We start from the raw sequence: 22,063 nt of genomic DNA on the forward strand, positions 1-22,063 counted from the left end.
GTGTTGCTCAGCAACTCTGTGCCTTTCAGAAACCCACAGCTGGTAGGTGAATTATCATGAGAAAGAAAGTGATTGAAGTCAGGCTGCATGTCAGGATTATAATAATGGAGAATTGCCTCCATTTGGGACCCTAGTTAGAGATTGGGTGTTCACAGATTATCAGGTTTAGGGCTAATAGATAATTTAGCTGACAAAAATTTGAGAATTCATCCGAGCCTCAGGTAAAACAGTGTAAGCTCAGTAATAATCACAGAACTAACAAATAGCCTTTTTGCTAAGCATGTGGCATGTGGAAACCCAGGAAACAAGAAATTTGTACTTTACTGGAGGGCGCATAAAATTCTCGGGGCTAACTCACATTTGAACATATGGACACATGGCTAATTCCAGACCTCTCCTTCTGGTTTGAGAAGAAAAAAATCTGAAAAACTGAGAGAGAGGATAAGCAGGCAGAACTCCACCAAACTTTGGATGGTCTTAGACAGCAAGAGAAAAGCAACTCTGTGATAGAGATATGATAATAACAGAAACGGAAAGAAGAAAACTATTCGAATTCTATTTTAATTGTAAAAGTCCGTAATTGCCAGATTTACCTCTTTATCCTGCTTTTTTGGGACCATGTTTTCCCTAAAATAAATTCATTTTTCTCTCTTTCCCTCCCTTCCTATTTCTTACTTAGGACTGGAAATGATAAAAAAGGATTTGTAATTTACAGTATGTATGTTCCAGAAACTCAGTAATAATTCTTGGAAGGTTAGGTGTACTAGTCCTAGGGTACTTCATGAAAAAAAAAAACTGTACATGGATTTTAAAATGATTTTTACCAAGATAAATAAATTTAAACTCAATTTTCAGGAAGTAGAAGTCTCCATGTATATGATTGCCTCAGGGAAAGAAAAGAAAGGTAGAGAAGGGGGATAGATCTGGGGTGACTTTTGGTTTAAAATATTATAGTTTACTATGAATCTCAAAAATATAGATAGCACAGAATTAACTGTGTGTCCATCATGTAGATCAAAATGTGGAAAACCTGAGAATCCAAAAGCAGTTAAATTCATATATAAATGCATAATATGTGACAATAATGACATTAAAACTAGTTAGGAAAAGTTTGGGCTGTTCATTTCATAGTGCTAGGACAATTGGTTATCCATATGGAAAAAGGTAAAATTAGATCCTGGTGACAGAATAAATTCCAGGTGGCTCAAAAACCTTCCAGTGAAAAGCAAAACTTGAAAAATCGTACTGTCAAAAACTAACAGTATTTTTATGACCTTGGGTTGAAGAAGGATGTTTTGTAAAGGAAGTTTGGGATCATTGCAATTATATTTTGTATACATCAAAAAGTACCACTGGAGAAACATAACAACAGGCCGCTGATGAAAGGTAGATGCTGAAAAAATCATCAAAGGATAAGTTTTGAGAACCTTAAAAATTTTGCATTACATAAAAGACACCAGTAGGGATAAAGAATAAGCAAGTATTTTTTCAGAGGAAACAAATGTCCAGTGAAATGATATAAACAACGACACTGTTCATGACCTACATTTAACTAAAATAAAATATAATTTCAAATCCATTAGACGTTCAGAAGTGAGTGTCTCCTAGTACCTTTGTGGGTGAGTAAGATATGTGGTAAGAATTGGCATGTGTCTTCAGAAGGAGTATAAATGGAAAGGACCACATGAGAGAACATTTGGCAATATGTAGAAGCAATGGTACCCATACTGTAGGATCAGTGATTCAGTTAGCCTAGAACAAGAGCACCCTTCAGGGCTGACATTAAATCACTGACTGCAGTGCCAACGTCCCATATGGTTATTGGTTCAAGTCCCAGCCACTGTATTTCCAATCCATTTCCATGACAGTGCTTTTTGGAGAGCATTAGAAGATGGCCCAAATCTTCTGTCCTAGGTGGAATTCAGGCTCTGATGCAGTTTGACTAGAAGAGGAACCAAACAAATCATAGTCTTTCTCGCTCAGTCTCCATCTCACACTCATTCTCACTTTCAAATGAATAAATAAATTAATATATATATATATTTAAATCTATTCACTTCTTAGACAACTGGGGAAAAATTAGCAACTGAAACATTTTAAGCAGGCAAAAAATTGTGATGTTTATTCATGGAACAGTTTAATGAGCTATGATGAAAAACATCAATTTAGATAAATCAAAAAATACCATATTCACTTGTTACAGTGTATTATTTTTGGACAAAATAGAGAAGGTATGCTTTGAAAATTTTGATCATAGCACATTTAAAACAATGACATTTTAGCTCGGGTATTCATAAACAGATACTGATGAGTACTCTGGAATGGTGTATATCAGCTGATATTCTTAATGATCAATAAGCCACCCCAGAAATCAGTGAATTATAACAGCCACCATTTTTAGTTAGCTTATGATTTTTCAGGCCAGCTAATATGGCTTGAAATGCTACTACCGTGGGGTCTGGCACCATGTGGTCCTATATCTTCTATTGTATTTGAGTGGATGCTTCCATATGGCAATCTGGATTATGAAGACTCATGAGAGCATGAACTCCAAAGCACCATATTTTCTCAGACCTCTGCTGATAGTCAGCAATCCAAAAGAAAGTCGTGTTCCGAGGCAGATTCAGGAGTGAAGCAACGGACGCCACCTTCTCTTGATGCTCTAAAGTCACCTGGCAAAGGGCGGTAGTGGCCATTTTCACCATCTATATCAGATGTCTGGTACAAAGATGTGAAGTTGGTCAATAAAATGTTCAAGTCAGTTACCTAGATGAAGCTCCAGAACTCTCAATTGGCTCATGATGTAGCTTTAAATAGGAAGAGTCAGCGCATGTTTTCATGCTGTATAGCAAGTTTCTTCCCGTACAAGAGTCTGCAGGCTTCCTGGGTGTGACCTTTGGTTCTGAGACTGGGTTAGCTGTTGAATCAGCTCCCTTCAGGAGCTTTACTATAGTTCAGCCTGTAGGAGACATTTTAGCCTGACACTGGGTAAGAAGCATGGGAGACACTGAATCAGAAATCAAACATACTTTCCTGGAGCTTGAAAACTTCTCTGAGAAATAGAAGTGGAATGACGGGCTTTCCTTTACTTCGGTTCCAACATTCTAGTGGACTTCACTAGCAAATACCTAGCCGTACTTCGCAGTAATCAGCAACAATAGGTTCTAGATACGTTAGTGATGATGGGAGGGGCTTGGCAAGGAGTGGAATAGAAAGAGAGCCGGGAAAATCTTCAATGATTTCATCCACCTAGTAGTGGGAGGTGTGGGTAGTCAACATTTTCTGAGTTTCCAATAGCTATAATCCACTTAGATGATGGTAAAAATCGGGAAAAAAGAATTTTCCCAAAAACCAAGATTGAAATCCATGGCAGAGATTGTAAATTATTCATGGTAATAACTCAGACATATTTTACCTCTCAACAAATGTCCCTCTTGGAATGTTCATTAAACACATCTGAAGATTACAGGCGAGTTCAGTTTGGCTCAGTATGAAAAAGAACTTCTCGTAGCACTCAGGCAGAGGCTAAGCAAGTAATGACACCTAAGGAGGAAATATTTGACTGCATAGGTCTGTGAAGGGAGATCCTATCTTGGGGGTATTGCGTTAATGGATGAGAAGAATTTCAGTAGATGAAAAAGGAAAGAATAGGTGGAAACGAAGGACACTACAATAGAAGTGGCTAGACAACCCAGCAGTGGCCACCAGGATTTTCGGATAGCAGAACTTGAATGACTGGATTTTCATAAGGAAAGTGTTACACATTTGCTGTCTTAGCATGGGCTCCTTACATTCTTCTGATCCCTGCCTTTGGCCTCTAGTTCATCAGATTATTGACATACTTTTTGAAAAATCTGTTACAGAGCAGTACCCTCTGCTCACTCACTTTGCATTGTTTTTATTTTCTGCATTTAAAATTTACCACATTTCTTATTGTGCCATCAGCTGTAACCAGAAATACACCAGTAGTGTATAATGACTGCCATTCTGCTAGGATGTAGAGTTGTGTTTCATTCAGGCTTACTGTGTTCTTTTCAGCATGTGTCAGCTTAAAGGCAAGCCTGGTGATAATTTAAAACACTCATACCTGATGACTGTTACTCTGAGAAGTAAAGTCTTTCTGGGATACTGTGATTTCTGGTGTGGCAAAATTACAAAGCAAGATGTTTTTTTTTTTCAAATGGGCAAACAGAAACCAAGTTGAGAATATATTTAAGCTTTGTTCTTCCAAAGTTGCTGTGATTGAGCACCGAAAGCCAAGCAACGGAACCCTTGCTCAGTGCGCTGTTTGGCAGGGTCTGTTTTTCTATGAGGTGTGGACACTTGTCTGTCCCCCAGTAGGCTTAAGAAACAGAAAGCTGCTTCGCTGACTGAGTCCCAGCTTTTCTTACTCCTCCCAAAGCTGAGGCAGGCAGCTCTAGTTCAGATGTTTCTGTGTCCTGCAGGTTATTCCACTCTAAATACCCCCTTGCTCTCTCTTGACTGATTGGCTTTCAGATTTCCTGCTTACTGCATATCGCCAGTTTCCCCAATGTGCTTATGGCACAGATCTTGCACTATCTTACCTTGAGTGTATATTGGTAAAATTAAGTTGATAATTAGAAAAATGGCCTGCATTATTGTTGCTGTTGCACCCTATATTTAGGCTATATTTAAATTTGGATATCTGAATATATTTCAATTGAATGTGTCTAATTGGCATTTTTTTTCCATGGAACGAACATGAGTTGCTTTTAAATTTTCACCATTTTTTTTAACCAAGGAAGTTTTAAGTAATTTTGCTGCCTCACCTACTGCTGTTGTGGACTTCTACTTCAGCCAGTGGTCTTTGACCAAAGAATATGAAAGAGCGCTTCATAATTCTAGGGTTGCTCCTGGGAGTCACCTAAAAAATATGAGTGTGAGAGTCTGCTTCCCTTCCCTCGGCCAGTTACCGTTCAAAGTGAGGTTCAGTGTTGCTCTCACAGACTTGCGAGTTAAGTATTAGGAAGGGCACTTGTGATTCTTGGATTCATATTTTTGTTTTTTGAATCAAGAGCTGAGTAAATGAAGACATTAATTTTAATATTTTAAAATATTTTAAATGTTTCAATAAAATTGGATTTCAAGTAATTGGGATGATTTCCCTTTCTGCTAATTTCCAGATATTTTAAATCAATATTATGGTCCTGTTAATCATCTGCAAATATTTAGTCTTTAAAAAGTCTAGGGATACTTATTCACTACTCTGAATTTGTTTTCAAAAGGTCTTTGGCGTCAAGTCTTTTCACTGGAGAAAAATTATACTTTGATTTCCCTATAGAATACTAGTGATGTGTCAACTGGAAAAAGCCACTATACAGCCCAGGAGCTCCTTCCTTGGAGCTGAGACTTGGGCAGCACCAACTAACCTCCCAAAAATGAAGAAGGCCATGCCAGCACAGTCGCTGAGCATTCCCGTGTTCGGAACATAGCTCTCACTTTCTCTGACGACCCAGGTCTCATCTTAAAGAGTTCCTTATAGGAATCTCTACGGCAATCTGGTGTTTAGACCAGGGAGAGATGCACATAAGGCGTGGGCATTGTACCAGTCTTTCCGCTCTTTATCATATGCTGTTTGGTTATCACCTAGAGGGTACTTCTGTGACTCAATTTCCCACATTTATCAAAGATGACAATATAGCTCTGTGGTTAATTATGTAAGTGAACTAACAAAAATTTGATTTTTCTGTTTGGCTAACTTTTTCTATGCGTGAAGGTATTAAGACATGCATATGGGTAGTCATATATAGATTGCTAATATTCATATAGAAATGTAAAGCCTAAAGTTTATTCTTTAGAATGGCAGGGCATTAAAATATGCATGCCAGTTTTTCCAATATATCAATTTGTGGGACTAGATTTGGCAAAGCTATCATTTGTAATGACGACTGTGATGCAGATGGATTTTAGTGACTGTATATAGAAACGGGGGGGAGGGAGTAGCATCGTTCTTTGTTTTATAGGATGAAGCAGAAAAATCTGCTCTCTCCTATATATGGAGGAATTTGTTAGAAGCAAGGACTAAAATTAAAAAAAAATTACTGATCAGCTAGAAATTACATTTCTCTTATCTTCCTACTTCTCTAATATTTTTATCTTTTGAAGATGTTTGGATATTTTTACACTGCGATATTACTGACATTTGGATGAATACCAGTATTTTCCATTTGTAGCGAGGAGTATATTATTGGTATTATTTAAATACTGTATAGCGAGTCATCCATACTTTTATTATGAGCATCACAGAAATATGTTCCATTTTCAGCATGGCTAATGATTTTCTACCATGGGGTACAGTCTTACGTCGTGATATTCAGAAGATTGGAGAAGGAAGGTACTTTTAAAAATTATACTTCTCTTCTTTGGGAAAATAATAGCCCTAGCTAGGGCGTCATTGTTAGAGATAGCATATGCATGGTTGCAGGGAGAAAATGTTCTCTTATTAATATAGGAATTTAAACCAAATGCAAGTAGAAATACCATATCATCTGAACTGATAGTGAACACAAGATAGAAGAAATGACTGACTGGAATCTTCTTACACTTAGCATGTCACTTCTTCATTAATACCACATCTCCTGATGACTCAGATTGAAGCCACCAAATTCATATTTGCATCTTCTGCAGAGCTATTTCTCTTTGTCACTGCCCAGTATTTTATTCTTTGTCCTTGACTCATCTGATGTGTATGGAAAGGTTTGGCCAGTTCAGTGTCAATTCAGACCTCACGAGGCTGTTCTTCCATACACAGCTTTTATCAGGTGTATAATTGAAAACTATCAACTGTCGCAGAAATGGTGTATTGCGAGTCCATGATTATAGGGAATGGGGAGAAGTCTCCTTGCAACGAGGCTTTTCCCTAAAATGCACCCTCCCTCTTGAAGTAGGTCTGAAAAATGAGTGACATCCATGTGTACATGATACAGTAGCCCTGAACGGAGACATCCCTGATTTTGAAAAAGGTGAGAATTATGACAAAGCCTGTCTGCACTGTTAGTATTTCTGAAACAGAGGGGCAGAAATTCCTACCCATTACTCACAGCCTTCCCAAGGAGATATGGCTGCTTTCTCTGGCTTTTTGGTCAGGTCTCCGAAATATCAGCAGAAACTTACTCGTCAAGAGAATGTTGAAGACTAAAAACACTGAGTCCTCTACTTTGCTACAAAGGCCTTTGAGTTCTGTTGGAAATGGAGAAAGGTGTACAGAGATAATTTAATTTTCATTTATTGTTCACTTAAATGAGGGTATGTGACTAGAGCAGCCCGTTTTTAGATACTGCACCCCTAAAATATTTTCAAATTAAGATTTCCAATGGAATAAGTTATTTAAAAATCTTCTAGAAAAGAACATTCCATGTATTTTAAGCAGATCTCTATGTAGTAAATTAAATGATTGTAGGATTTAAAATCTAGGATTACAACTTATTTTGATATTTGTTGCATTCCCAATGTATCATATTCATAATTTCTTTTCACGTACTCTCTCTCCACTGAAATTCAAGGTATATTATCTTTCAATTGAATGGTTTTGCTTTTTGCTTGGTAACCAAATCAGCCTGCCTGACACTTGTGGGCAAAACACCTTGTTGGGCATTTTAAGAAGCATAGAAGCTAGGAAAAGAAAAACATAAGTAACAAATGTGAGGGGCATTTGTTGTTTAGTAATAAACAATTCTAAAATGTACACCCACATTGTGGAGAGGGGAGAGATAGAGAGTCCACCTGATGCCTTTCCTTTCACATTGTTTGTGTTTGAAAGGCTGTTACAGGGTGGGGAGATGGAAAGAGGTGAAGATGCCCACTCCCTGGTTTATCTCCCCTCCCCCACCTGGAGCTTGTAATTTTGCATTTTATTGTTGTGTGCTGAGTTTAAAGGTTCTTCTTGCATTCAGTGGGGCTGTAATTTAAAGGAAAACAGAGCAGAGCTTTCTTACTGAAGTCTGACTTCTTTTAGGCCACGTAGAGTCCATAGAGAAAACTATAGTTATTAGCAATTTACAAATACGTAAAGACATAAAATCAGTTTGTGTAGGTAAAAATCAGTACCTAGGGATTTTGAAAAATTTTTTTCTACTAATGAGTTTATTTGATACCGACTTTTTTTTTTTTAACTGAAGCAGGCTTTTATTAGTGGTTAATACATTGCTAAGGACATCCACATCCCATTACAGTGTGCCTTGGTTTGAATCCCTGCTGTGTCTCAATGCCAAATTTCCCCTAATGTGCACTGGGTCAGGAAGCAGGTGATAGCACAAAGATCTGGGTCTCTTCCACCCACATGGGAGACCCAGATGGGATTTCAGCCTGCTGGCCGCACCCTGGCTCAACACCTGCTGTTGCAGTCATTGGAGGAGTGACCTGCTGGAATGGGTGTGTGTTTCTTTCTTCCAGATAAATCAATAAAATTTTCAAAAGATAAAATAGATGTTCCTTTTAAAAAAAGTGGTTGTTCTTCCTCTTTCCTTCACTTTTTTTTTCTCCCTTTCTCTTCCTCCTTCATTGTTTGTAAAATTGGATTGCCCGGAGTTTCAAGTTTAAGCTTAGTTTTTAAATGAGACAACAGTTTCCATTCTTGTGGCATTTTTTTTACAAGCACTGTAGGAATTTAGCACAGTGCCCCCGAGTTGTTTCTGTAATCATTTCTTCGGGGAAACAAATTCTGGGTCTATATAGCTTGCATTATGCACTGATTATTCTCCATACTTCAGAGGTTTTCAAATATTTCCAACCAGGAGTTTCTTAACTAAGGTTTATTTTGACAATGAAAGAAAGTGCAGCATTTTCCCTCCCTTAATAGCCAAGTTGTGTTTGCCAATGATTCCATTGGAAACAGAGAGTAAAAGGTAGAATGGTTTAAAAACATTTTGAATACTCTTGGCTTTCCTAACTACCCAGAAGAAAACTTTTGATTTGGCAAAACTAATTTGAGTTGAGAAATAGTTTAAGAAGGAGTTTACTAAAATATTTTTAGTATAATTCAAATACTTTTTTTAAAAAAAAAATCATGTGTTTGCTTGTCTGTGTGGACAAGTTATGATGTTTATCCTACCTGTTGGAACTGTTTTGCTTATTTAAGTGTGCTGAGTAAACTTTTATTTAAGCAAGGTGCTAGAGGAAGGGGTACTTCTGAAGTTAATGTCTTTGCCCATGTTGAAGTTGATGATATCTTTTCTGTCGATGCCGAGGTATTTTTTTTCAAAATGAAGAATTTTATTCTTTCAAACAGGACCGGTTTGAAATCATCAGGGCAACATCTTTCTAGAAAGTCCAATTTCCTGCTTGTGAGAGTTAGTTGCATAAGGAAGGAGAAGTTTATGGTCTGTATGTGGGGTTTAACCCAGAACTAATGTTCACATAAGGTTTTTTTGCCACTGTTGGAACAAAAATTGTCAAGAGGCCAAGATGCAAATCAGACAGGATTGATTGGTGTGATTCTGCAGTTCAAAAGAGCAGGACAAGAAGAGGTTCAGTGAGGGGAACTGGGCAGGGGCTGCGGTTGGGGGAAGCCTGGTAACTCCCTGTTAACACAGCGCCTCTGTTTGCATCAGCCATTGTCTGCACAAGTCATTTTGTTTTTCTTGTTCATGATACTGTCAAAATGTGGATGCTGCAGGAAGAGCCCATGTCACTGTCATGGACTGTGCTGGGCATTGCACAGGCAGTAGGGGTCGTTAGGGTGTGATTGCCTCCTGCTCCCATTTGGGTTTGATCTGGCCTGAACCCGCAGTTGAAAAGTAGGACACAAACTTGTGTTTCAATGAGAGGTGGACACATGCCAGCTTGGGAGGAGCTAGATATTGTAGGTCCTCCTTTTCTTAACATATATTAATGAGGGAACACTGAAAAAATTCATCTAAAATGCACCTGGGGAAAAGGGAGTATGGGACTGTGCTTGGATTTCACTTTTTTTTTCATCAGTATAAGCTTTTAATTGCATTTTCTCTAAACTTTTCAAGTATTCTCATGTACTACAATTAAATAACTACCAAAATGTGATGGTTTTAAAGTATGAAAGTCGTTATTTAACATGATGCTTACCATAATACTGTCTTCACTTAGTGATTTCAAAGTGAACAAGGCTGGGCCCAGCACAGCAGCCTAGCAGCTAAAGTCCTTGCCTTGCATGCGCTGGGATCCCTTATGGGCACCAGTTCATATCCCAGCAGCCCCGCTTCCCATCCAGTTCCCTGTTTGTGGCCTGGGAAAGCAGTCAAGGACAGCCCAAGGTCTTGGATCCCGCCCCCACATCGGAGACTTGGAAGAACCTCCTGGCTCCTGACTTCAGGTCGGCTCAGCTCTAGCTGTTGCGGCCCCTTGGGGAGTGAATCAGTGGACAGAAGATCTTCCTCTCTCTCTCTGTCCTCCTCTCTGTATATCTGCCTTTCCGATAAAAATAAATAAATCTTTAAAAAGTTAGCAAGGCCGATATCCAAGAGATTATGAAGTGTAAACACATACATACTTCTTTGCAAATGCTTCTTTCAGCATCATTTTTTATGAGGCTGATCAGTTAACAGTTAACTACAGTTAAGAATTAGCATTTGTAGTATTGAGATAAAATGCATAGTGATGGGGCAATACTACCCACGGGAGACAAATATTCAAGAATGACTCATGCCTTTGGAGTTTCTTCTGGAGTTAAGCAATCAACATGAAGTTAGGGAATGATGGGAGACTTAATGAAGAGAGGAGATTGTTTCTGAAATTAATCTTGATAGTGGCTGTAAAGTTAATGTAATCTGTAGGAAGCATGGATATTTGTAAGTTGAAAAGTGACCAGTCATAGTTTTAATTTCAATATTTTTTCTAAGATGGATTCTGAAGCAGAAAACATTGAGTCATAATTTTCAAGTGAAGTTACAGTTTTAAGGAAAGGCATACACGAGGAGTTTAAAGACAACACAGGACTAAGTAAGAAGTAAGCAATATTAGTCTTGGAGAGAAATACCGGATATGACATTGGGGAGAGAAAGCAGGAGCTCTGTTGAGTCCACTGAGTTGTTTTAATAACTGGACATGGACTGGATATATTCATTCCTCCCTGTTCTGAAGGCTTGCAAGTCATGGCTGAAGCTGTTTCCAGCATGATGCCTTGTACGTCTTTCAGAGGGGATGGATGTTATATGCTCCTTTTTTTTAGAAAAGCAGCCGAATTTGAACCAGGGCCTTTAAAGCCTTTTCTAAGGTCCCCGATGATCACCCTTGATGCCTCTGACCGCATGATAGGATCACGTCTTCCAGGTTCTCCCTGTTGTATCACTGCTTTTGTGACTTGCTTCAACTAATGGGTTTTGTAGAATGCTTTCAAAATATGGGATGATGTTTTACCTGGTGTTAAGGAAATTCTGAATCTTTTTTTCTTGGTGTTGGTTGGGGAGTGGAGACTGCTTTCCTTAAGTATTCTCTTAACTCTGTTTCACCCTCTGCTGCTTGAATCAAGACACAAACGCTTTGTTTTCTCCTGGAACACCTTCAGTCTTCTCTAGCCCTTTTTGGAATATCCGTTGGATGTATGAGGCAGGTGATTTCTGCTGGTGGAGCCATGGTGATAACAGCTAGCCTGATGTACACCATTGGAGATCATGTTGTTGTCTTCCCTCTTTTTGGAATCCGTACGTGGTTTCCAAATCGTGCAGGCGTTTTCCTTGCTGCGTGATTTTCCTCCTTTCCATTTGTAGCACAGGAAAGACATACCCTCAGCCTTTCCCAGGTAAAATCCTGACATGGCCTTGGAGTCCGTCTTCAGCTCTCTGTGTCGGTTGTATGCAGGGGTGGCTCTTAAGCACAGGCCCAGTGTAGCCTTCCAGACCTGTTTTGCCCCAGTCCGTAGAAATGAACTTGTTAGAAACAGGCCAGCCTGTGCATTGCCGCTTCCTGCGTGCTCAGGTTTTCATGTTCTTTCGCTAGCCTTCTCTCCAGCCCCAGGGAAAGGTCAGCTCTGTTCCTCACCTTTCAGCCATACTGTACTGAGCATGATGGTTTCCAAATGATTACCCAGTCACTGAGGCTCAAATGCATAGAGGATGCTTCTGTAGTTCTGGAATTTACACCTGTAAGCTGAAAGGAACTTTGAAACAATTTCTGTATATGCAGTCCTTCTCGTAAAGGTGAATGGTCACAGTTTCTTAATAGTGTATCTTCTGATTATAAATGAGATTGAAACGTGTATGTGTGTTGTGGTGTGCCACTGCTTGGTACAATACTTGGCAGATAGCATACACTTAGTACAGATATTGCAAAGTGGTGCTCAAGACATTTTGAAATCACACGCATGCAATTATACATATGCTTGGTTTTTAAAATTCATACTGTAGTAACTAATGTAAAATATCTTTTTCTTTAATATGACTTAGGCAGGAACAGTTCTTTAAGTCATTTTTCATTGATTAATCTTATGGTACAATTAGTTGAATTGAAAAAAGAATATCTGACATTTGAGAATTTTTTTAAATTTTTATAACACAAAAATGTATTTAATATACAAGAAATATTATACTAATAATTAAGCAATCATACAAATTCTGTTCTTTCATAAGATGGAAATGGTAGAACAAGACTTCTCTTTGATTTTGGAGGTGCTAAGTTTATCCAAAATAACTGGGATGTTGCTATTATTAAATGTAATATTAAATCTTTTTTAAAAAGATTTATTTATTTTTATTGCAAAGTCAAATATACAGAGAGGAGAAGAGACAAAGAGGAAGATTTCTGTCCTTTGATTCACTCCCCAAGGGGCCACAATGGCTGGAGCTGAGCGGATCTGAAATCAGGAGCCAGGAGCATCTACTGGGTCTCCCACATGGGGGAAGGGTCCCACAAGTTTGGGCTGTCCTTGACTGCTTTCCCAGGCCACAAGCAGGGAACTGGATGGGAAGCGGGGCTGCTGGGATATGAACTGGTGTCCATAAGGGATCCCAGCGCATGCAAGGCAAGGACTTTAGCTGCTAGGCTGCTGTGCTGGGCCCTATGAAGTGTATTATTAAATCTTTAGAATAAAGTGAGGTAAAATATACTCGATATACTCCTTATCAGTGGCTTAGAATAAAATGAAGAAAGTAACTTACAAAGTGACTTTATACTGAAATTACTTGATTTAAGTATTCCCTAGCCCAGATATCTGTGACCTGAATTAGCAACTAAAAGAGAATAGAAAAGAAGCTAATAGTAGTTGTATTCATGCATTTCAGGTGAGAGATCCACATTTTGCTTTTATTTTTCTTGCCATTAAGTATAGAAATCCATAGAAACAATTCTCTGTGCAGCTCCAAATGCCCCCAGTCCGTTTTAGATGGGATTTCCAATAAGGGCACTGTTTCTTCCGAGGATATTACATCTCACTAATTGTCCTACAAATCCCATTCTTAATTAAAATCAAAATTTTCATCCTAATGGTTCTACTCTATAGCTTGCAAATATGCGTGCTTTCTTGTTGGTTGAGTAGATGATGCTCTCGGTACATCTTTTATTTATTTTCTTTCGAAAAGGAGCAGCCCTGGTGAAAAAAAAAAATTTACAGCAATTGATTTTTGTTTGTGGCTGCAGCCCTAGAAACTCCCCCAGCAAAACTGAATAGTGCTTATGGGGCATACATATGGTGGCTCATAAGCCAACAGTAAGTTTTATAATGCTGATAACACTAGACAGTAAGACAAGGCATTCCCCCTGCCAGCCTCATCATGCACCTCTGTTTTGTGCTAAATGGTTTACTCCATCATGCATACGCTGGGTAGAATGTGATCTCTTACATTCTGCATTTAGTCTCTACTTTTTACCCAGACACAAAAATATCAAGTCAGCTTCTCACATGCCACGTATCCTCCTCCTCACAACAACAACAACAAAAGGAAATACAAAGTAAGTTTGAATAACAGTAATGGTGGGAAAATCTATCCCTGGGTCCATTCTTTTTCCAGGGAGTTGGCAAACCTGGAAGAATAGACTTGGTCATGTGCAAATATGGTGACCATAAATGGTGCTGGAGGCTTTTTCCATTGTCCTATGAGTTTGCCATGAGAGAAAGCGGGTGGGAGAAAGAAAGACACATTTGATGGAGTTGTGAAGAATGTTTGAATGGCTATTGGGTGTTGGGCATTGTCTTGCAGTGACCTCAATTCGGTACAGTAGAGACCCATGAAAGCACTGTCTCAAGTCACAATACCACCATTCTCCTCCATTTAGTAAAAGGGATTAGTTTAAAGGGTGACGTTCCGTGCAGAGAGTTCCAAGTATTCCATGAAACAAAAGGCTCTGAAATGTTTTTGAAGTTATTTTTAATTGAGTTGAACTAATTTAATAAAGGTCCTACGGAGGAAAAAAAAATAAAGGAATGTGATTGTTTTATGATTCCTCACAGATGGAATGGACATTTATAGCATACTTCTCCTTTAGAGTTCCAGAGAACAGTAGCTCCATTTACAGCTACTGTTAGCAATTTAAAACTGCTCCAAAATGAAGTCTTTCAAGAAGTTGACAGCTTATAAATAAATCTGTCTGATAAAATTGAACATAAACTGCATCTGTGGTTAGTTTGCCAAAATTAATTCTACATTTAATTAGAGATAGCAGTCAAACATATTTAATAAAAAACAGTCTTGGGGAGTAAATCAAATGAACTCAGATTTTAGCAGATGCTTTTTTTTTTTTTTTTTTTTTTTGCAAGGAATGATGAAATGACCTCACCTCTCTGATGCCCAGGGCAATGGCAGCGTGAGCTCTGTGCACTGACAGCAAAGCCGGGGAGTGGGTTCACATCACAGAGAGTCCTTGCTCAGCTCAGGGGGAAAAGAGGACATGCTCACTTTGTGACTTCTCTCCGCTGCGTCAGGGTTCTACTCTGATGCCATGCGCGTTCACCTCCTAAGCTAACAAGCAAATTACTGCTAATAATGACAGAGCAGCCTAAGGAATCCTCACTCTTTGTGCAAGTGCATAGAATTGATCATCACATGGTTTCTTTTTATTACTATATTTCTACTTCTCTGATAGTCTTTGCGTGTGTATGTGTCTTAATAGCCATTGCACCAAATGGTATTGAAATCACGTTACCTATATTTTTCCTCCACAGAAAAACTTAAAAAAAACTTTAGCACTTCTTAGCCAATATTTGAGCTCACTCTGCATGGTTTTAGCAATGTGGCAGAGCTGTGGAAGCTTTGGAAGTCCCAGAAACACACAGATCAATCAAAATGCAGCAAACAATATTTTGGAACAAAAGTGACTTACAGTTCAAAGGTCAAAGCAGCAGATCTTCAAACACTTGGCGTTTCACCACAGGCCAGAGTCCTAGGAGAAGTATACAGACAGACAATGGAAACATGCTATAGCAAGTAAAGTACCAAGTAGGGATAAAGATTGTGTGAGCCGCCCACCCAGTGTACACAATAAGTAAAGTGAACTGAGCCAAATATTATTTTGATCTGTTCGAGAAGTGGTGAGATTACTTTCCAGAAATTTAAGAAAATGAGTCATTGTAGGAGCACATTGACATACTGAGTTAACATCAAACTCGGATTTAACATTAAACATCTGCTAACTGAGCTCCTCTGCACCCTTAGCCTTGCCATCCCAGAGACGGCTAATCCACACTGTATGTTTTCTCGTAAAGTCTTGGAGTCATGTCGTTGTTAATACTGTTTATGAGTTATGCAGAGGTATCCTTTGTCATTCCTGAAATACCATGTGTCTATTTTTTTTCTTTAAGAAAAGTATCTTTATTTTCAATTTCCCTCCAGAGTTACTTCCAAAATTTTTTTCTAAAATTTCTTAGAATAATTGGCAATAAAGGTAGTACACACTTGTTCCTGAAGTTAAAGGATGTATCTCTGTTTTGAAGCCTGCAGTGTGTGTCTTATGTTGCTTGTACGTGGAAGAAATACAGCAATAGAAAATGTGTACAACACAGAAGCTTTATCTTAATTATACCATTAATTATATTGTGTTAACTCTTGTATGTGGACTTAATACTTCTGTGTTATGATTGTTTAATCATGTATTGAAATGTAGATCAGCTACAGGCTATGTCAAGAAATAGAAAAGACATGAAAAAAGCAGGTATCTCAAAAGGTAGAGCTGACCACCTTAATCATGCTATAAATTCTAAATCAGTACCTCCCAAAGGGCCTTTCTGTCTTTATATCCATTGATCTATCGATCTATCTACTTAATTGGCTATTGGCCTTTTGGGTAAGATCAAGGGTAGTAGCTATGAGTGTGTGTGTGTGTATCTTCTAGGGACTTCATAAAGTTCATGGATAGGTTATGAAGAGAAATACCAAAGAAAAAATTTTCATGTAATAGTTTTAAAGTTAGGTGACAGAATCATATTATTATTAAGGCTACCTTGTGGATAAAAATCAAATGACTTTCCCTTTTATGTAACAAAGAGAAAATTTTTTTAAATCCATCTTAATTTAGGAAACACTAATTTTTTATGCTATGTCATATGCTTTATGGGTCTTTGGAAAATAGCCTCTTTGAAAATGTTGTTTAACAGCCATGTTTTAAGTTTCAGAATGAATAGTTTCAAACCTGTGGGTTAACAGACGACTCCTTATGTTCCTTGGAGAAGTTGGTCTCATCCTAGGTCTCATTTTCATGTGGCTGAAAGATTACTTCATCTTTCAAATGAAAATATTGGCTAAATAAATTCTAATCGGGTTCGTGGTCTTAGTCTCACATTCTTACCCGTACTACTTGTTTGTTAATTTAAACAAATATTATGTCTTTTCCTAGTTTTGACTGACTGCATGAGGTGGCCTTAAACATTGTAAAGCCAGTGGGGAATTGAAGCACATTTGCATCTGGACACATCTGGGGTGTTTGCTGTCCATTTGAGAATAAAAGAAAATGAGACATATAGGAGTGGAGTGATAGCCTCAAGTATATTTGCTGCAAATATACTAATTAATAATAGTGATACTTCAATTTTATTTTTATTATACTGAAAATAAATGTTATTTCAAGGAAGATTGAAAGGTTTGGTTTAGAAATGTTTAGGGGGCAAGTGTTAGGACAATGGTGACCTGACCATTAGCTGACATGTTTGCTTCCCTTATTGGATGGTCTGGGTCCAAATCCTGTTTCTCCTTCTAATTCAGAGTACTTTTCCAGTGCGTCCACGGGTGGCAGGGATGATAACACTTGGAAGTTGACACTTTTCCATACCTCAAAGGCTGTCTAAGCATGCTCCATAGAAATACATACTCTCAATAAGTAAATGAGAAGTCATCGTAGTTCCAAAAAAATCAGGATTCTCCTAGGTGGCTAGGACTTCATAGAGAACCCAGAGAAAGCGTTTCCCCCTTGAGTGAGGGTGTCGTCATCCATCACAGCGTTTCCCCAAGGTTCACCCCGGTAGACGCCCCGCCTCCTGTGGCTCATGACTGATCCAGTTACCTCATTGATGCTGCCAGTATGTTTTAAAGACACAGATCTGTCTGTGTCATCCTCCCCACTGAAAACCTCGAATGATTCCTAGGTGCCGACTGGATAAGTCTAAATGCCTAAGCCTGACAAACAGGACTCTGGCCAGTAATCCATTGTTTCCTTTGTCCAAGACATGCCTCTTTCCACATACAAACATGGTAACTGTCTGAAAAGTGAAAACAAGTGTAATCTCATCTATCAAGCTTTCTTCTCTGAAACACCTGCCACATTCTTGTAAAGAAGGTTTTTTAAAATCTGCAACATGATATGTATCTTTAATTCTTTTTCTCCTCTCTTCGTTTCCCATCTATGGCTTTTTAACCTGCTTTTTTGAAATATCTGCCTCCAAATTCAACATATTTCTTTTTAAATTCAAAATTAACATAGACAAAAAGATAAAGCTGATGGGTTTAATTTCATGGAAGTCATTTCATCTAAGCATGTATTATAAATATCAAATTGATGCTTTTTCTAAAATTTAATAATATGTCTGTTGCCACTCAATGAAAAATGCAGATTTCACTTCTCAATGATTTTTGATGTTGGTTAAATATTATCAAATTACTCTGAAATTTTTTTTTCAAAGCTGATGTATTCAAAGCAATGTTCACAATTGCTGTGGGTATGATGTTAAGAGTTTAACTTGCCAATTTGAAGCCAAACTAAAATTTCAGTCTTCACTTCCTTACGTATATTTATATGAAAAATGCCTTTCAAAGAGAAATGCCACCTTCTATGAATTAGTAAATTCTTTTAATTTCCTCAAATGTTTCAGTCTCGTGGATTTTTGAAGTTGTGTGTAGCTTTGATGTTTTATTAATTATTTTCAAGGTGGCTTTCTTTCCGGAGCAAAGCGTACATATTGATTTTGTGTATGGTGAAGACTGAAATTTCTCTCTTGGCACTGATACTTCTTGCAATCAGATCTAGAAGGGGTTTGATCGTTTTTAAGCAACTCTCCAACAGTTAACTGTTGGCTGCCAAAGTTCAATTTAGATAAGTGAAGGGGAAGAGTTTAGAAATTTCACACATTAAATGTGTGATGGGAAAAACCCAATATAATGTATTAAAGATGCAGCCCTTGGAAGGCAAACATGGAGTGTCGTAAGATTTGTGTGCCAGTCCCCAAAGGTTTGCAGTCAGGTTTGGTTCAGAAAAGCCCCTGTGCCTGTTGGAAGCAGAGCTTGGAAGGGGCTGTGTGGTGTGTGGGGGAAAGCACCAAAGAATGTCTTGGTTACACATAGACTGCAACATCGACTGTGGTAGAATGACAAAAATTGGTCTGTGTGGTTTGCCACTGCCAATCTTCATGATTGATACAGATTGTTGGAGCCATATCTATCATATGGTGCTCCATCTTGATTGTTAAAATCTGCAAAAAGGAATTATTTGCAGCATATTTTCTACCCCATTGGTTAATTTTTCCTGTGTCAAAGGGGTTTAAAACATTTGACCTTCCCTCTCCGTTCTCAGTTGTTCCTGTGACTAGAAAGCACCATTAGCACTGTGGGTTCCTGTCTCTGGAAGAATGAGGTTGTTGCCTGATTTAAGGAATACTGTTAAAGATAGCTTTCCATTTAAGCAGTCATTGTCTAGAAGGTTTTAGTATGTCACTTATTTCTATTTTTAGGAATGGCTTAGTTGTTTCTCTCTCCCTCCCTCCCTCCCTCCCTCCCTCCTTCCCTCTCCGACTAGATTTAAAAAAAAAAAAAGAATTGGAAGTCTCAAGCCAAATAAACTCCTTTAGAAGAGCTTTAAGTCTTACCAATCTTTACAGAAAAGGGAGGAAATAGCTTTGGGCCTTTTTTTTTTTTTTAGCATCGAGATTGGTAGTATTTGTCTTCAGAATTCAAGTGCAATTAATGTCAGTATGAAAATACTTCAGACTTTCTCAAATTGAAGAGATTGTCTGTGTTTGCAAGGGGCAAGTGACATAGGACGATTTTCTTTAAATCACCTAGAATGCCAGGATCATTAGGAAGCATGGAATCAGAATGGCACACTGTGCTTTTGGAAGGAGCCCACGGAAGAAGGAAAACAGATGGTATTATCGTTCTATGCAAAGCACTGCATGGATTTTATGGTCAGAGTCTGATTGAAGTCTCTGAAATTATTAAGAGGTAGATAATAGAGCATAAGAAAGTGAGAGCATAGAGGGTTTACCAAGTCTTTAATGCTCACTTACAAGAAACTGCCTGCAGGTCAAAGAAACCCAGGCCTAGGTTTTGTGGGTTTGCAAGGTCCTCTTCCAGAGAAGTTGTTTTAGGTGATGGTCACCATCTTAATTAAAGGAATATCAAACTATATGTTTGGAAAGATAATAATAAGTCACCCAAGTCCAGATGCCGGATGCCACACATGTTGGAGAAATGCTATAGGAAGAAAAAACCAAAAGACACCAACACTCCCTCATTCTGCAAGCTGGGCTTGAATCAAACAAAGAGGAAAAAGTTCCAACTGTTTTCATTTTCCAACTCCAGCCATCTTGCTCTGATTGCTCTCCACACTCCCTTACTCTGTTCTTACTTATTAACTATCTCCATGTCTTCTCCAGTCGCTCACTTGGTTTTTGCTGAGGAGCTGGCAAAAGAGAGAGAGCTGCCAGGAGGCTGTGTCTGGCTTTTTTGAGCAGATTTTGCTTTGCCTCACTGTGCACTTTCATGAAATATTCACCTTGAATACTTTGAAGAATGGTCGTGGGTTATGCAGTTTTCCAAAGGTTCTGCAGACAGAAACACGGAAGCCATGAAACGAAGTGGTTACTTGGAGTTTGGTTTCAGCTAAAGAACGTTGAAAATGGGTTTTCTTGTTTTACCCTTTGTCTGTTATGTTTGTTTGTTTCTATTGGAAAAAAATGCAGTCCAGCCATGTTTTGTATCATGCACTTTTCTTAGTTAAAATGATAAGTCTCTCAATTAGGTGTGCAATTCTGAATTATCTTTCTGCCCCTTTGTTTTGTGTACTCTACAGTTCTTCAGTAACCATTAGTCGCTTCCATAAACATTAGCTAAAAAGATGATAACAAAATGCCATCTTTTTCATTTTTTTCAGACAATATAGTTGAGATGATAGTCCCTCTTAAACTTATTTTTCAGGATAAGTTATGAGGGACTTTGAAAATATTCATGAAAAAATTTGGATGAATTGTCACTTTTCTACCCAAATCAGCATCCTTTAATATCATTTTCCGCAAGCTTTTTAAAGTTGGCACATGTACTGACCGATCCATATATTCTTGAATTTCCATTTAAGACTCACATGGTATAAAATTAATAAAAGCAACTCTGTATGCCAGCCATTGACTGTTTATGTTCAAACAATGAAACAGCAAAGGGATCCAGAGTAGAAATTCAAATTGCTCAGATCCTGAAGTACGGTCACAGGATTCCTGGGTCAGGTACCCGCCTTTTGAATCAGGGATCCTGCAATGCTGACAGCAACTTGAAAAATGTGGTTTGAAAAGCTTCAGAATTATCTTTAACATGTTCACATTCTTTCCTATGAATAAAACTACGATTTCTAAAATTGAATATTGAGCACTTTTTTGTAATTTACATAAATAAACATTGAGCCTGACACCAGGTTTGTGTGGGAGTAAGGTAAATTTGGGCAAAATGACTGATGTAGTGTTTGGGTATAAACATGAGATTCCATATTGCAACTGTCTGTCATTGCTCTTGTCATTAATCAAATAGGTACTAAAATGTACAGCAATGTTTAACTCTGTTTAATGCAACTCGTTTTTATGATCATTGCTGGTAACTATCCAGGTGCAGGTGGTAGCTATTTTTTCCCCTTGATCTAAGATTGTGAATGATTCACTGTCTTTCTATAGAATTATAGAATCTAAGTATACAGATTTGATTTGATCTGTTAGATGTTGTATCTTTTATACTTCTGAGATAGTAACCGGATTCACAAATCCTGGAAGGTATTAAAAGTTGGAGCAAGATGGGGAGAACCCAAGTATCTATGTAACTGTGTCACATAATACAATGTAATTAATGAAGTTAAATAATAAATAATTTAAAAAAAAAGTTGGAGCAAGAGACGATGAATCTATTTAGTTTTGGTGTGTGTGGCCTGTTTGGATGCACGCCGTGCATTAGGAAGTAAAAAGTGAGTTTGAAAAAGTACATGATAATTCTTAGTTCCGTTGAATGTGCTCCATGCCTTGTCTATAATGAACTGATAAAAGGAAAAAAAAAATTTAAGCATTCATTAACTGTGAATTAGCAGATGCTGAGTACTGTACACTGAATAGTAGTGTTTAACTTCTGGTAAGCCAAATTTACAGAACATCTCACAGTTTTAAAATTTGTGGCTGTTTTTGAAGAAAATATCTCAATGTTCATGCTAATATAATTTTACTTGGCATATTCTTTAAAAAGAGAGACTGGTGTCTTGGCATAGTGGGTAAAGCCCCTTCCTGCAACACCAACAACCAGTATGGCTGCTGGCTCAAGTACTGGATGCTCCACTTCCGATCCAGCACCCAGTAGGTGGTCTAGGAAATCAACATAAGATGGCCTAAATGCTTGGACCCCTGCAGCCCATTTGGTGGCCCTGGATGAAGATTCTGGCCTTGGTTAGTTCTGGCCTGGTGGCCATCTGGGAG

The 22,063-nt window shown here is 38.2% G+C and overlaps 1 protein-coding gene across 1 annotated transcript in view; it reads left to right on the top strand.

Annotated features, from left to right (window-relative positions):
- Positions 1 to 22,063, top strand: part of SOX5 (SRY-box transcription factor 5) — a 569,607-nt gene that overhangs the window by 41,153 nt on the left and 506,391 nt on the right. The gene's annotated exons all lie outside the window — the stretch shown is intronic.

Source organism: Ochotona princeps, chromosome 27 (genome assembly GCF_030435755.1).
Source record: "Ochotona princeps isolate mOchPri1 chromosome 27, mOchPri1.hap1, whole genome shotgun sequence".
Classification (NCBI taxonomy): Eukaryota; Metazoa; Chordata; class Mammalia; order Lagomorpha; family Ochotonidae; genus Ochotona; species Ochotona princeps.